The following is a 15,353-nucleotide window of genomic DNA, read 5'->3' on the forward strand; positions in this document are numbered from 1 at the left end:
CGACCACAGCGCTATGAGACTAGATATCAATTACAGGAAAAGATCGGTAAAAAATACAAACACATGGAGGCTAAACAATACACTACTTAATAACGAAGTGATCACAGAAGAAACCAAAGGGGAAATCAAAAAATACCTAGAAACAAATGACAATGGAGCCACAACGACCCAAAACCTATGGGATGCAGCAAAAGCAGTTCTAAGAGGGAAGTTTATAGCAATACAATCCTACCTTAAGAAACAAGAAATATCTCAAATAAACAACCTAACCTTGCACCTAAAGCAATTAGAGAAAGAAGAACAAAAAAACCCCAAAGTTAGTAGAAGAAATCATAAAGATCAGATCAGAAATAAATGAAAAAGAAATGAAGGAAACGATAGCAAAGATCAATAAAACTAAAAGCTGGTTCTTTGAGAAGATAAACAAAATTGATAAACCATTAGCCAGACTCATCAAGAAAAAAAGGGAGAAGACTCAAATCAATAGAATTAGAAATGAAAAAGGAGAAGTAACAACTGACACTGCAGAAATACAAACGATCATGAGAGTTTACCACAAGCAACTCTATGCCAATAAAATGGACAACCTGGAAGAAATGGACAAATTCTTAGAAATGCACAACCTGCCGAGACTGAACCAGGAAGAAATACAAAATATGAACAGACCAATCACAAGCACTGAAATTGAAACTGATTAAAAATCTTCCAACAAACAAAAGCCCAGGACCAGATGGCTTCACAGGTGAATTCTAACAAACATTTAGAGAAGAGCTAACACCTATCCTTCTCGAACTCTTCCAAAATATTGCAGAGGGAGGAACACTCCCCAACTCATTCTATGAGGCCACCATCACCCTGATACCAAAACCAGACAAAGATGTCACAAAGAAAGAAAACTACAGGCCAATATCACTGATGAACATAGATGCAAAAATCCTCAACAAAATACTAGCAAACAGAATCCAACAGCACATTAAAAGGATCATACACCATGATCAAGTGGGGTTTATTCCAGGAATGCAAGGATTCTTCAATATACGCAAATCAATCAACGTGATACACCATATTAACAAACTGAAGGAGAAAAACCATATGATCATCTCAATCGATGCAGAGAAAGCTTTCGACAAAATTCAACAGCATTTATCATAAAAGCCCTGCAGAAAGTAAGCATAGAGGGAACTTTCCTCAACATAATAAAGGCCCTATATGACAAACCCACAGCCAACATCGTCCTCAATGGTGAAAAACTGAAACCATTTCCACTAAGATCATGAACAAGACAAGGTTGCCCACTCACACCACCATTATTCAATATACTTTTGGAAGTTTTAGCCACAGCAATCAGAGAAGAAAAAGAAATAAAAGGAATCCAAATCAGAAAAGAAGGAAAGCTGTCATTGTTTGTAGATGACACGATACTATACATAGCGAATCCTAAAGATGCTACCAGAAAACTACTAGAGCTAATCAATGAATTTGGTAAAGTAGCAGGATACAAAATTAATGCAGAGAAATCTCTTGCATTCCTGTACACTAATGATGAAAAATCTGAAAGTGAAATTAAGAAAACAACCCCATTTACCATTGCAACAAAAAGAATAAAATATCTAGGAATAAACTTACCTAAGGAGACAGAAGACCTGTAAGCAGAAAATTATAAGACACTGATGAAAGAAATTAAAGATGATACAAATAGATGGAGAGATATACCATGTTCTTGGATGGGAAGAATCAACATTGTGAAAATGACTCTACTACCCAAAGCAATCTACAGATTCAAGGCAGTCCCTATCAAATTACCAATGGCATTTCTTACAGAACTAGAACAAAAAATCTTAATATTTGTATGGAGACACAAAAGACCCCAAATAGCCAAAGCAGTCATGAGGGGAAAAAACAGAGCTGGAGGAATCAGACTCTCTGACTTCAGACTATACTAGAAAGCTACAGTAATCAAGACAGTATGGTACTGGCACAAAAACAGAAATATAGATCAATGGAACAGGAAAGAAAGCCCAGAGATAAACCCACGCACATATGGTCACCTTATCTTTGATAAAGGAGGCAAGCATATACGGTGGAGAAAAGACAGCCTCTTCAATAAGTGGTGCTGGGAAAACTGGACAGGTACATGTAAAAGTATGAAATTAGAACACTCCCTAACACCATACACAAAAATAAACTCAAAATGGATTAAAGACCTAAATGTAAGGCCAGACACTATCAAACTCTTAGAGGAAAACAGAGGCAGAACACTCTATGACATAAATCACAGCAACATCCTTTTTGACCCAGCTCCTAGAGAAATGGAAATAAAAACAAAAATTAACAAATGGGACCTAATGAAACTTAAAAGCTTTTGCACAGCAAAGGAAACCATAAACAAGACAAAAAGACAACCCTCAGAATGGGAGAAAATATTTGCAAATGAAGCAACTGACAAAGGATTAATCTGCAAGATTTACAAGCAGCTCATGCAGCTCAATAACAAAAAAACAAACAACCCAATCCAAAAATGGGCAGAAGACCTAAAAAGACATTTCTCCAAAGAAGATATACAGATTGCCGACAAACACATGAAAGAATGCTCAACATCATTAATCATTAGAGAAATGCAACTCAAAACTACAATGAGATATCATCTCACACCGGTCAGAATGGCCATCATCAAAAAATCTAGAAACAATAAATGCTGGAGAGGGTGTGGAGAGAAGGGAACACTCTTGCACTGTTGGTGGGAATGTATATTGATACAGCCATTATGGAGAACAGTACGGAGTTTCCTTAAAAAACTAAAAATAGAAATACCATACGACCCAGCAATCCCACTACTGGGCATATACCCTGAGAAAACCATAATTCAAAAAGAGTCATGTACAAAAATGTTCACTGCAGCTCTATTTACAATAGACAGGACATGGAAGCAATCTAAGTGTCCATCATCGGATGAATGGATAAAGATGTGGCACATATATACAATGGAATATTACTCAGCCATAAAAAGAAACGAATTGGAGTTATTTGTAGTGAGGTGGATGGAGTTAGAGTCTGTCATACAGAGTGAAGTAAGTCAGAAAGAGAAAAACAAAAACAGTATGGTAACACGTATATATGTAATCTAAGGGAAAAAAAAAAAGGTCATGAAGAACCTAGTGGCAAGACGGGAATAAAGACACAGACCTACTAGAGAATGGACTTGAGGATATGGGGAGGGGGAAGGGTAAGATGTGACAAAGTGAGAGAGTGGCATGGACATATATACACTACCAACCGTAAAGTAGATAGCCAGTGGGAAGCAACTGCATAGCACAGGGAGGTCAGCTCTGTGCTTTGTGACCACCTAGAGGGGTGGGATAGGGAGGGTGGGAGGGAGGGAGATGCAAGAGGGAAGAGATATGGGAACATATGTATATGTATAACTGATTCACTTTGTTATAAAGCAGAAACTAACACACCATTGTAAAGCAATTATACTCCAATAAATATGTTAAAAAATTAAAAATTAAAAAACTACAATGAGATATCATCTCACACCAGTCAGAATGGCCATCATCAAAAAATCTAGAAACAATAAATGCTGGAGAGGGTGTGGAGAGAAGGGAACACTCTTGCACTGTTGGTGGAAATGTAAATTGATACAGCCACTATGGAGAACAGTATGGAGGTTCCTTAAAAAACTAAAAATAGAACTACCATACGACCCAGCAATCCCACTACTGGGCATATACCCTGAGAAAACCATAATTCAAAAAGTGTCATGTACCAAAATGTTCATTGCAGCTCTATTTACAATAGCCAGGACATGGAAGAAATCTAAGTGTCCATCATCGGATGAATGGATAAAGAAGATGTGGCACATATATACAATGGAATATTACTCAGCCATAAAAAGAAACGAAATGGAGGTATTTGTAGTGAGGTGGATGGAGTTAGAGTCTGTCATACAGAGTGAAGTAAGTCAGAAAGAGAAAAACAAATATAGTATGCTAACACATATATATGGAATCTAAGGGAAAAAAAAAAAAAAGAGGTCATGAAGAACCTAGGGGCAAGACGGGAATAAAGACACAGACCTACTAGAGAATGGACTTGAGGATATGGGGAGGGGGAAGGGTAAGCTGTGATAAAGTGAGAGAGTGGCATGGACACATATACACTACCAAGTGTAAAATAGATAGCTAGTGGGAAGCAACTGCATAGCACAGGGAGATCAGCTCAGTGCTTTGTGACCACCTAGAGGGGTGGGATAGGGAGGGTGGGAGGGAGGGAGATGCAAGAGGGAAGAGATATGGGAACATATGTATATGTATAACTGATTCACTTTGTTATACAGTAGAAACTAACACACCATTGTAAAGCAATTATACTCCAATAAAGATGTTAAAAAAAAAAAAGGAATGATTTCAGTGAGCCCAGACTCTCGCATCTTCCCATACATAGAAAAGCGCTAAATTCCTTAACTTGAGATACAGTAAGTCCCTGCAAACGACCCTTCAAGTTTCGAACTTTCAAAGATGCAAATGAGCGTTCCATCAACGTTAGGTGTGAGTGAAACTGCAGCTTGCTCTCCACCTCCTATTGCTGAGGATCCTTCAGCTCTACCATCTCCCACCTCCTCTCCCTCCTCCAGTCAGTAACTCTTTTTGCCTGTTCACTCGATGCCAGCCCCTGTATGCCAGCTGTTGTACTGTACTACTGTACTTTTCAAGGTACTGTACTGTAAGATTAAAAATGTTTCATTTATTCTTTGTTTTTTTATGTATTATTTGTGTGAAAAGTATTATAAACCTATTACAGTACAGTACTATTATAGCCGATTGTGTTAGTTGGATACCTAGACTAACTTTGTTGGACTTACAAACAAGTTGGACTGATAAACGTGCTCTCAGAATCAGAACTCATTCTTACGTACGGGACTTACTGTACCTAGTTTTCTTTTATTAACAGTAATCTTTTGTTCCTACTACCTGCCCCTTGTTGCAAAACTCCTATATATCCTAGCTCCCCGCCTCGCCTCCTCAGAGCAGTTTTCTCAGGGTTACTTGAAATGCTGCCTCCCGGACTTGAAGTCCTCAGTATGTCCACTGAAGAAAACACAACTCTCAATTTTCAGGCTGTGAATATTTTTTTTCAGTTGACAATACCTTACCCCTTCTATAACTGTTATGGTAACCTACTGTGTTAGGTGGGTCCCTACCCTAGGTTTGATTGACAACACATTACTGCCAAGAACGTATGAAAGAGTTTATTACTTCCATAATGGAAGTGTCTGGGGAGGGCAGGGAAGGCCTCTTAAGTAGGTGGGAAGTGCCTTGACAGAACAAGGAAAGGAGCCTGGCCTGAGTTTTTTGGTTTTTGTTTTTTAAATTTTTATTGGAATATAGTTGATTTACAATGTGTGTTAGTTTCTGCTGTACAGTAAAGTGAATCAATTATACATAAATATATATCCACTCTTTTTTAGATTCTTTTCCCATATTGGTCATTACAGAGTCCTGAGTAGGGTTCCCTGTGCTATATAGTAGGTCCCTATTAGTTATCTATTTTATTTAATTTAAAAAAAATTTTTGGCCGCACCACACAGCACATGGGATCTTAGTTCCCAGACCAGGGATTGAACCTGTGCCTCCTGCATTGGAAGTGGAGAGTCTTCACCACTGGACCACCAGGGAAGTCCCCCTATTTTATATATGTTAGTGTGTATATGTCAATCCCAATCTCCCAATTTAACCTTCCCCACCCCCCTTTCCCCCCAGTAACTGTGTTTGTTTTTCACATCTGTGACTCTATTTCTGTTTTATAAATAAGTTCATTTGTGCCATTTTTTTAGATTCCACATATAAGCGATATAATATATTTGTCTTTCTCTTTCTGACTTACTTCACTCAGTATGAGAATCTCTAGGTCCATCCATGTTGCTGCAAATTTTGGCCTGAGGTTTTTTGTTTGTTTGTTTGTTTGTCTGAATTGAGATTAGGAGGTGGGCTAGTGTGAGATTTTGCACACAAAGGCAGGGGCTACCAAGGATTTAATCTCTTACCAGCACCAAAGAAGTAAGCACCCAGGGCTTCTTGTCATCTTGTACCGATGTGGGGCACCAGGAGAAGGAAGGATGAGGCTTTAAAAGTTGTCAGCAGTCAAACATTAAAAAATGGAGTCAGACTTCTAGATTCTCATCTGGCATGTAAAGAGCTTAGAAGGTGACATTCCTATAATCCTCACCAGAAAAAAGCAAACAAACTTAAAATTAACGACTCGGATCTATCAAACCATTAATCACAGGGCCGACTGCTGTCTCCAAAATTGGAGAGACAGTAAAATAGAAATTTTGAAATATGCCCACAATATTCTGCTCTTAACAATGCCTGTCCTCAAAAGATTCTGTTTTACCAGTGCCTAACTGACATGGTGGGAGGGTGAACTAGGAGATAGATGGGCCCCCTGGGCCAGACAGCTGGTGTTTGTCAAGTGGAGCAAAACTGAAGTTTTGTCCTCAGCCAGACAAGAATGATGCCCGTTTCCCTTCCTCCACTGATATGGAGGGAATGAACTGGCAGTGGGGAATTTGTTGCGGCAAAAATAGAAATGGAGTTTTTCCTCTCCTGAGAACAAGGAAAGTAAAGGGAACAGTGATCAGCCTAGAGAAGAAACCAACAGGCCTGAAAGAGTTAATCACTCCTAGCTATATTTTAACTGTTACTAATCTGTAGTGTCTGTAACTAGATTCATCCTTCACAAAGCTAACCTATCACTACCTGACACTATGTGAATTACATCCTGCACCTATCACCCCCTAACTCTGTGTGATGTAAATTACATCCTGCACCTGGTGTTTAAGCTCCCTGCACTCCCTTGTAACAAGTCACCCCTTGTCGCTTTTTGCATTTCAGAAAGAAGGTCACAGGCCAATAAGCCAGAGACAAACAGGCCCAGTTACCGGGTCGGGCCGCCTGACGCCAGATGTGACTGTTTTGAAATAATGCAAGAAGAAGAAAAATGCAAGACCGTCATGACTTCGATCCTTATCATACACCCCCGGACTTCGAGCCCCACCTATAAGATCTCCTCTGATTCCTCGGGAAGTGAGGGCACAGTTCTTGAGGCGCTAGCCTGCTGTGTTTTCCCCTTTGCCTGGCAAAGAATTAAAAGCTATCTTTCTTTTCCTCCAAAAACTCTGTCTCCATATTCCTGTTCAGGATCAGTGCACAGAGAGCCAAGGTTTTTTTGGCAACAGGGGAAATTGCTAACTTGAGTCTCCTCTAGCCTTTCTGCTTGACCTAAGTTGAGGGAGAGAGGGACCTCAGAAAGAGTTGTGAGGTTGAGAGTTTTGTTTTGTTTTGTTTAAACCCCAACAGCAAACACGTGGTGTGTTTTCCGAAACCACTTCACCAGCTCTCCAATTCCAACTGGGTGTCTTACAACTCAATTCTACCACTAACCAAAATTAACACCAGATTCCACAGTTGAAGGGCCCAGTCCTGTTGTTGGGGGAACCTCTGACCATAACTGCCCACCCTGGCCAGACACGATAGTAACCACTTGCAATGAGTTATCTTACAACAGGAGGTTCTGGTAAGGAATGCAGAACTAACAAGCTACCACCAACCGTAAGAATTCGGGAAAGGTCAAAAGGAGAGAAGAGATGCCAGTCCATATATCTTACCAACCTCCCAGAATCCTTCTCACTGGAATCCATCTTGGCTGAGCGATGGGCGTGCCACCAGGAAGGACCCTGAGTCAGAATGATCGGCCAGAGACAACCCAGAAACGAACCCCATTACTATAAAACGTGAGACTTTGAGCTATGTGGCAGAGCAGTTCTTCTGGGTTCCCTTACCCTGCTGCTCTCCACCTGGGCTCCCCTTCCCAATGAAATCTCTCACTTTGTCAGCATGTGTGTCTCCTTGGACAATTCATTTCTGAGTGTTAGACAGGAGCCCATTCTCAGGCCCTGGAAGGGGTTACCCTTCCTGCAACACCACAAGACTGCCCCCATGTCAGATGCCAGCTGCAAATGCAAGGCCCAGGCCACACACATTTCTGGATGGCTGACTACAAATTCAGAAGTTCCCTATAACCCCTCATGTTTGTTCATTTGATAGAACGACTATTAGAACTAAGAAAAATGCTTTACTTATTATTATCAGTTTATTTTAAAAGATACAAGTCAGGCACAGCCAAATGGAAAGGGTGCACAGGGCAAAGTAGGGGAACAGGGGTAGGAAGGTTCCATGCCCTCTCCTGGCATGACAGCCTCCCAGCACAGTGATGTGTTCACCAACCCAGATATCTCTGAATCCCAAAGTTTAGGGGTTTTGATGGAGTTTTCAACACTGGGGGCTTGAGGGTGGGCTGGGCTGGAAGTTCTAAGCCTCTAATCATAGCTTGTTCTTCCTGGTAACCATCCCCCATCATGAAATCATCTATGGGTCTGGAAACAGTTGCCTCATTAGAATGTAAGATGCTACTATCACATGGGAAATTCCAAGGGCTTTAGGAGGTCTTTGCTAAGAACCATGGACAAAGACCAAATATCTTTCTTATACCATAGAAGGTCACAGTCTATGGTCACATACTGAGACCCAATCATGGGACTATAAAACATTTCCTTTCCACCCTCAATGTACCACCACATCAAGAAGACACCTAATAACAGTATAAAACACTGACAGAACTGTATGTTTCAGAACTTATTTACAAGTCTCTATAGTACTCCTAAAGATGACGTGGGAGACAAAAGCAAGGACACCTGAAGATATTTTAGCCTCTGACAGCCACAGCAAATAATAAACAACTCCAAACCCTAGTCAGATAAACCTAAAATCTCATACTACAGGCCTAAAAACCTCAGTTCCTTTTCACGGTACGTCATGTCTGGTATTCAACAAAAGATTAAAAGGCACAATAAAAGACTTAAAAAACACATCTCCTAAAAAAATAACCAAAAAAAGGAGGGGAAAAAAAGAGAGAGAAAAAAAAAACCCCAACACATCTCTGGGATTAGGACAAGCAAAAGAACCTGATTCAGATGTAGCAGATATATGCTGGAATTATCAGACCAGTCATTTAAAGCAACCATGATTCATATGCTAAGTGCTCTAATGGAAATAATGGATGACCTGCAAGAACAGATAGGTAACATGTGCAGAGCTGGAAACTCTAAAAAAGAACCAAAGGGAAAGCAAAGAAATTTTTACGAAAACAAAAGAACAGAACAAAAATAAAGAATTCCTTTTTGGGGGGGACCTGACCATTACAGTGGAAATGTGTGAGAAAAAAGAATCAGCAACCTTGAGGAGCCATCACTAGAACTTTCTGAACTGAAATGCAAAGATAAGAAAAGGGTAAAAAGAACAGAAATCCAAGAGCTTTGGGACAATTAAAAAAGGTGTAACATATACAAAATGGGAATACATGAAGCAGAAGAAATAAACAGGATACGTAAAACAATGATGAGTGAGATTTTCCCCCAGATTAATAATGGATACCAAAATAGAGATGTAGGCAGCTCAGAGGTCACCAAACAGGATAAAAACCCTAAAAATGCACACCTAGAAATATATATTCAAACTCAAGAAAAATCAAAAACAAAAAAAGTCTTGAAATGTCAGGGAAAAAAAAACCTTAGTTACAGAGAAACAAGGATAAGAAGTAAATTGGACTTTTCTTTTCAGAAACCATGCAAGCAGGAAGAGAGTTTTGTGAAACACAGTGTGTTGAAAGAGAAACCACCCAACTAGAATTTTGTGTCAAGCAAAATTATCTTTCAAGTGAGGGAGAAATAAAGACTTCCAAAAAAATTGAGGGAATTTGTCACCAATACCCCTGCTTTGCAAGAAATGTTAAAAGAAATTCATCAGGAAGAAGGTAAATGATAAAGGTTAAGTGTTAGAGAAGGAACAAATGAAGGTAATAATTAAATTGTTTGTTTTTGTTATTCTTAATTAATCTGACATAACATTTTGTTGAAAATAATAATAGCAGCAACATATTCAGTAATTATAGCTTTTGGATGAGTGAAATGAATGACAGAAATGTTACAAGGGGCAAGGGAGAGAATTTGCATCCAGTGAAATGTTATGGTATTACTTCAGAGAGGAGTTGGGTTAGTTGTAAATGTATACTACAAACTCAAGGGCAATGACTAAAAATGTAAAAAAAAAAAAAAAAAAAGTTACAATGATATGCTAAGAGAAGAGAAAAAATGGAATCAAGTAAAATGTCCCCTAAAAGGTAGAGAAGACAGAAGAAAAGTGGAAGACAAAAGAGAAACAAAGAACAAGGGCAACAAATAAAAAATGGTAAAACTATGGTAGATATTAATCGAGCTATATCAATAATCACTTTAAACATCAGTGGTCTAAATACAATAAGTGAAACAAAAAAAAAACCTGTCACAGTGGATTAAAAAACAAAACAAAACTAAACTGGGCTTCCCTGGTGGCACAGTGGTTAAGAATCCACCTGCCAATGCAGGGGACATAGGTTCGACCCCTGGTCCGGGAAGATCCTACATGTCATGGAGCAACTAAGCCCGTGCGCCACAACTACTGAGCCTGCGCTCTAGAGCCCGCGAGCCACAACTACTGAAGTCCGCGTGCCCTAGAGCCCGTGCTCCGCAACAAGAGAAGCCACCGCAATGAGAAGCTCACGCACCGCAATGAAGAGCAGCCCCCACTCGCCACAACTAGAGAAAGCCCGCGTGCAGCAAAGACCCAACGCAGCCAAAAATTAATTAATTAATTTAAAAAAAAAAAAAAAGAATACCAAGGGGGTCAGCATGGATGAGTGGCTAGAAGGCTGGTACCAGGAAGTCATGAGGACTCACACCAACCAGGGCTTGGAAATCCAAAAGAGGGCTGCAGACCCTACTAATTGCTCGCTAAATGCATCAGGAGCCTTGCACACCAGCTGCTTGGGATACTCTGCCTGCAGACACTTCCAACTGGCCCATGGGCACACCCAGTGCTCCATATACATCAACCCACACCCTATGTCTGGCTCCTCACATGACCCCCAGATGAGGAGCACAAGACTGCACAGTAAACACACACCTGTAGCTCATAAGCACACACATATAGCCGGCTTGACTAGGTGGGATTGGGAAGACATACAAACGTGAGCATTTCAGGGGAAGCAAACACAGCACCCAGCCTGGATGTGAGGGATCAGGGAAAGGCATAGAATCTTAAGAATTCTGTCCAAAAGAGGGAACAAGAGGCATGAAGTGGGCATCCACAGAAAAAGCCTGAGAGAAGCTCAGAATATCCATCTGGGTTGAATGGTGAAGGTGTTTCTCTCCCAAAGCCAGTCAGTAAAAACTGGAAGAGGTGACTGTTTCTTCAAATGCAAAGACAGCAACACAACACTTCGTGGAAAATGAAGAAGGAAAAAAAAATGAAGATTGTAAGGCATTCTGCTAGCTCAACAAGAAAAGGCACAACATGGACATATATACACTACCAAATGTAAAATAGATAGCTAGTGGGAAGCAGCCGCATAGCACAGGGAGATCGGCCCTGTGCTTTGTGACCGCCTGGCGGGGTGGGATGGGAAGGGTGGGAGGGAGGGAGACACAAGAGGGAAGAGATATGGGAATATATGTATATGTATAACTGATTCACTTTGTTATAAAGCAGAAACTAACATCATTGTAAAGCAATTATACTCCAATAAAGATGTGAAAAAAAAAAAGAAGAAGAAAAGCCACAAGTATCTATTGATTCCAGAAAATAATGATGCTGGTTATTATTTCCATGGGAAGAAACTGTTTTGTAAACAATCATACTTGAGCACTTCTGCTCTGCAAGCCTAAGCCCTGGAATTGTTGATACATTCGAAAGCACCCAAAAGTAAGCAATAGACTTCAGAAACACCCGCTAAGGGCAGGAAAAAAGGGAAACAAATTTTAACACAGGCAATGTACTAATGTTATATTTTACTTTTCTGAAATTCACCTTTCTTTAGTTTACAGTTACTGTAAAACGGTGACTAAAAAGTGAATAAAACTTTTTAGGGTGACAAACCCATGGAGGAGCAGGAACATTTCTCAAGGGGTAGCTACACCCAAGGGCTTCCCATAGGATACGGATGTCTGTGCCCAGGAAAGACTCTGGGGGGAGACACCCAAGGATTTCATACAGCCTAGTTACAGGTGGTTATTCTCTGCTTTCCTCTCGTGGTAAAGTATCCACAAACCAAAAACTACACCTTTAAACATGAGCCATTCATTGGCTGTGGGAAAATGACAAAATTCCACATCCCCCTCTGCCAAAGAGTAGCTGTGGGACCTTGTGTAAGAATTTAACTTCTTGGATCCTTCAATGTTTGCTTCTAAAAAGTGAGCTTAATATTTATTAGGTGTTAGGATTAAATGAGATCTGTGTAAGGTGTATGCACAGTCCCTGATATATGGTGAGCATTAAATAATTTTTATTTCCATTAATAATACTACTGATTTTATTACTAAATAAATGAACGCATAAATTTTCCGCCCTGGAAAAAAAAAATACCGCGTCTGTTTGACATGCACCACGGAGGACAAATATTTGATAATGATGCTGTGAATTAGAGACACAGTTGGCTTTGGGAAGGCGGGGAGGGACCTGGAATTTATGGATTTAATGCCAGCCCTAGGAAGAGCTAGGCTAGGGCGACAGGTTCGTGGATTTGAGACTCTGCTTCCCCAAACATTTGGAAAACTCCGGAGAAAACGGGTCCTCTTGGGGAGAAAGGTGGCACTGGGGTCCCCACAGACTAAAGCTCCACCCACACTTAAAGACCAGACACAGAGTCTGAAGACTCTACCCGAGGTCAATGCACAATCTGAGGAGAGACGGGTTGCGGGCGCAGAGCTGCCCAGAGAGGCTCCGGGACCAAAGTCACCACGCACAGTGATGGGACAGGACGCCCGAAGTCTCGGCTGCTGGCCCAGCCCCCGCGCTGAGAGCTGGAGGGGGCTTAGGTCTGAGCTGAGCCCCGGGCGGACTTAGGTCTGCAGACTCCGGAGTTGACCGCAGCAGGGTTCGGGTCCCACAGTGGCAGGTTCCGACTCAACCCCTCCTCCCTGTCCTGGGACACCTGGCCCCTCAACTCACCATTTCCTGGCTTCTGGGGTCCCCCTGGGGTCCTCCCTTCCACTCCTGCCGCCTCTTCAGTTCACAGCATCATATACGCTGCAGAGAGACACCCGGGAACCGGGAGAACAGATGAAACGCAACACTGAGCGCCTCCAGGAGCCCCTATGTGGTCGGCTAAGTGTTGCCCCACCCACCTTCCCGTGCTGCGCCCCTGATTGGACAATTCATGAGAACCCACTCCCTCTCCCTGAGTGACAGCAGGGCAGAAGGTCACGTGGTTGAACATAATGCGTTTCAGCCAGTGGGCTGGAACTTGCCCCCTCCAGGGAAGTTTGCTTTTAAACAAGACTTTTTCATAGGTGTTCCTAACCAATATTATGCATAATCACACAGTGAAAGCCACAGGGCTTATGGGAAAAATGGGATTGGGTGGGGTTCAACACTCAAAACTTGTCACTGACATTGAAAAAGAAAAGGAATCTAATAAAACAGCATCTTACCTATACTGAATGGTTAAGAAATACAAAAGCACTACAAGAAACAGAGCACTTTACCTTGAAAGAGGCCTGTCCTTTGCTTGTAGAAGTGATCATTAGAAGTATTGACACTTGTGAGTTATAATGAAGAGGTGGAAGGAGAGTTACCTAAAATCACACAGAAAGTCAGAACCCAGATGGATATGGGGATCCTTCATAACACCTGAGAGGCACTGAATGAGCTGGCAGTGTCTTGAGCTGTGCGCATGTGTTCTGTGTATTTCTGAGCAGCTAGGTTCACCTGGGTGCAGTTTTCTGCAGTTAACTCCAGTTTCTCTCGTGTGCCTTGCAGATGAAATTGCACATAAGCAAACATAAAATTTACATTATGTTCAAATTGTTTCCAAATTTATCTATACCCAGAAAAATATCATGTTTTCAAAAAAGCATTATAGCAGAACTGACTGCATGTAGATGTAGATATAATTTTTTTCTGAACCATTTGAAAGTTGAAAATATCATGACACTTCACCATTAAATATATCAGCATGAATCACCCAGAATCAGGACATTGTCCTGTGTAACCATAATACCAATACCACGCTTCAAAAGTTGAGACTATTTTGGTATCATCTAATATTCAGTCCATATCAAACCAAGCAGAACCTGTGGGGACTTTACAGGGATACCCCTGTATCCCCCACCTGATGTTTATATTGTAGAAAATCTTTAGCCTCCTAGGCCTTCCCCGAGTTCCAAAGAGCAAATTTAACAAGAGAAGGGGGAGAATGCTGAAACAAAGGAAAAGGGTCAAGCAAGACAAAATAATAATAGTTTAGCCAGAAAACAAAGTCAAGGACCTGAGTTCCTCCTCAAGGGTATATTTAATAATCTGAGCTGTATCTTTGAGTTGTTTTTCTGATAATAAAACTCCCACCAGGTGGAAGAAGTTAACTGTATGCTGACCACAAACACATGGACCCCAGAGTGGCTGGAACCAGAAAGTTGATGCTGTTAACTCCTGAAATACCACCCTGTTACCTCACCATCCACCAATTAGAGAATTGTGCAGCATGACCCTCTTCCTCACTTTGTCTATAAAACATTTCCCTTAAAGCCACTGGGGAGTCCAATTTGTTCATAAGTCCAACAAAGTTAGCCTAAGTACCCAAGTAACACAATTGGCTATGTAGTACTGTACTGTAATAGATTTATAATACTTTTCACACAAATAATACATAAAAAACATCTTTTTGCCTCCACTCTCTCAATTATTTTCACTTTTTTTTTTTCATTTTTATCCCTTGGTGCTTCTTTGCTGTACCAGCTACATCACCACTGCTTTTACACTTGCTTCCAGACACCTGGGCTTGAAATAAAGATGCTGTGCTACTGTACTCGATACGGTACTGTACAGTAAAGTACACAAAAGCATAACCACTTGTAGAGGATGCACGCACGTGACAATGTATGCCAGACACGTGAACTAACTTACATGATTGGACATGCGAACCCATGTTCGTATCTTTGAAAGTACTCAACTTCAAGGTTTGTGTGTAGGGGACTTACCGTATTCCAACTGTCTTCAAATATTTCCTTTTTGTAGGTGGCTTTTTTCAAACTAGGATTCAATCCACCTTCCTATAACAATTAGGTTATTGACTTTTTAGTGTCTTTTGATTTAGTCCTACTCAGAACCTCACCTCCCCCCCCACCCGCCCCACTGTTTTTTTATTATGTCATTGACTCTTAAAGACGCCAGAACAGAATCTGGCTTTGTCCGCTTGCTTGAAAT

The sequence above is a fragment of the Eschrichtius robustus genome, chromosome 2 (assembly GCF_028021215.1).
Source record: "Eschrichtius robustus isolate mEscRob2 chromosome 2, mEscRob2.pri, whole genome shotgun sequence".
Taxonomy (NCBI): domain Eukaryota; kingdom Metazoa; phylum Chordata; class Mammalia; order Artiodactyla; family Eschrichtiidae; genus Eschrichtius; species Eschrichtius robustus.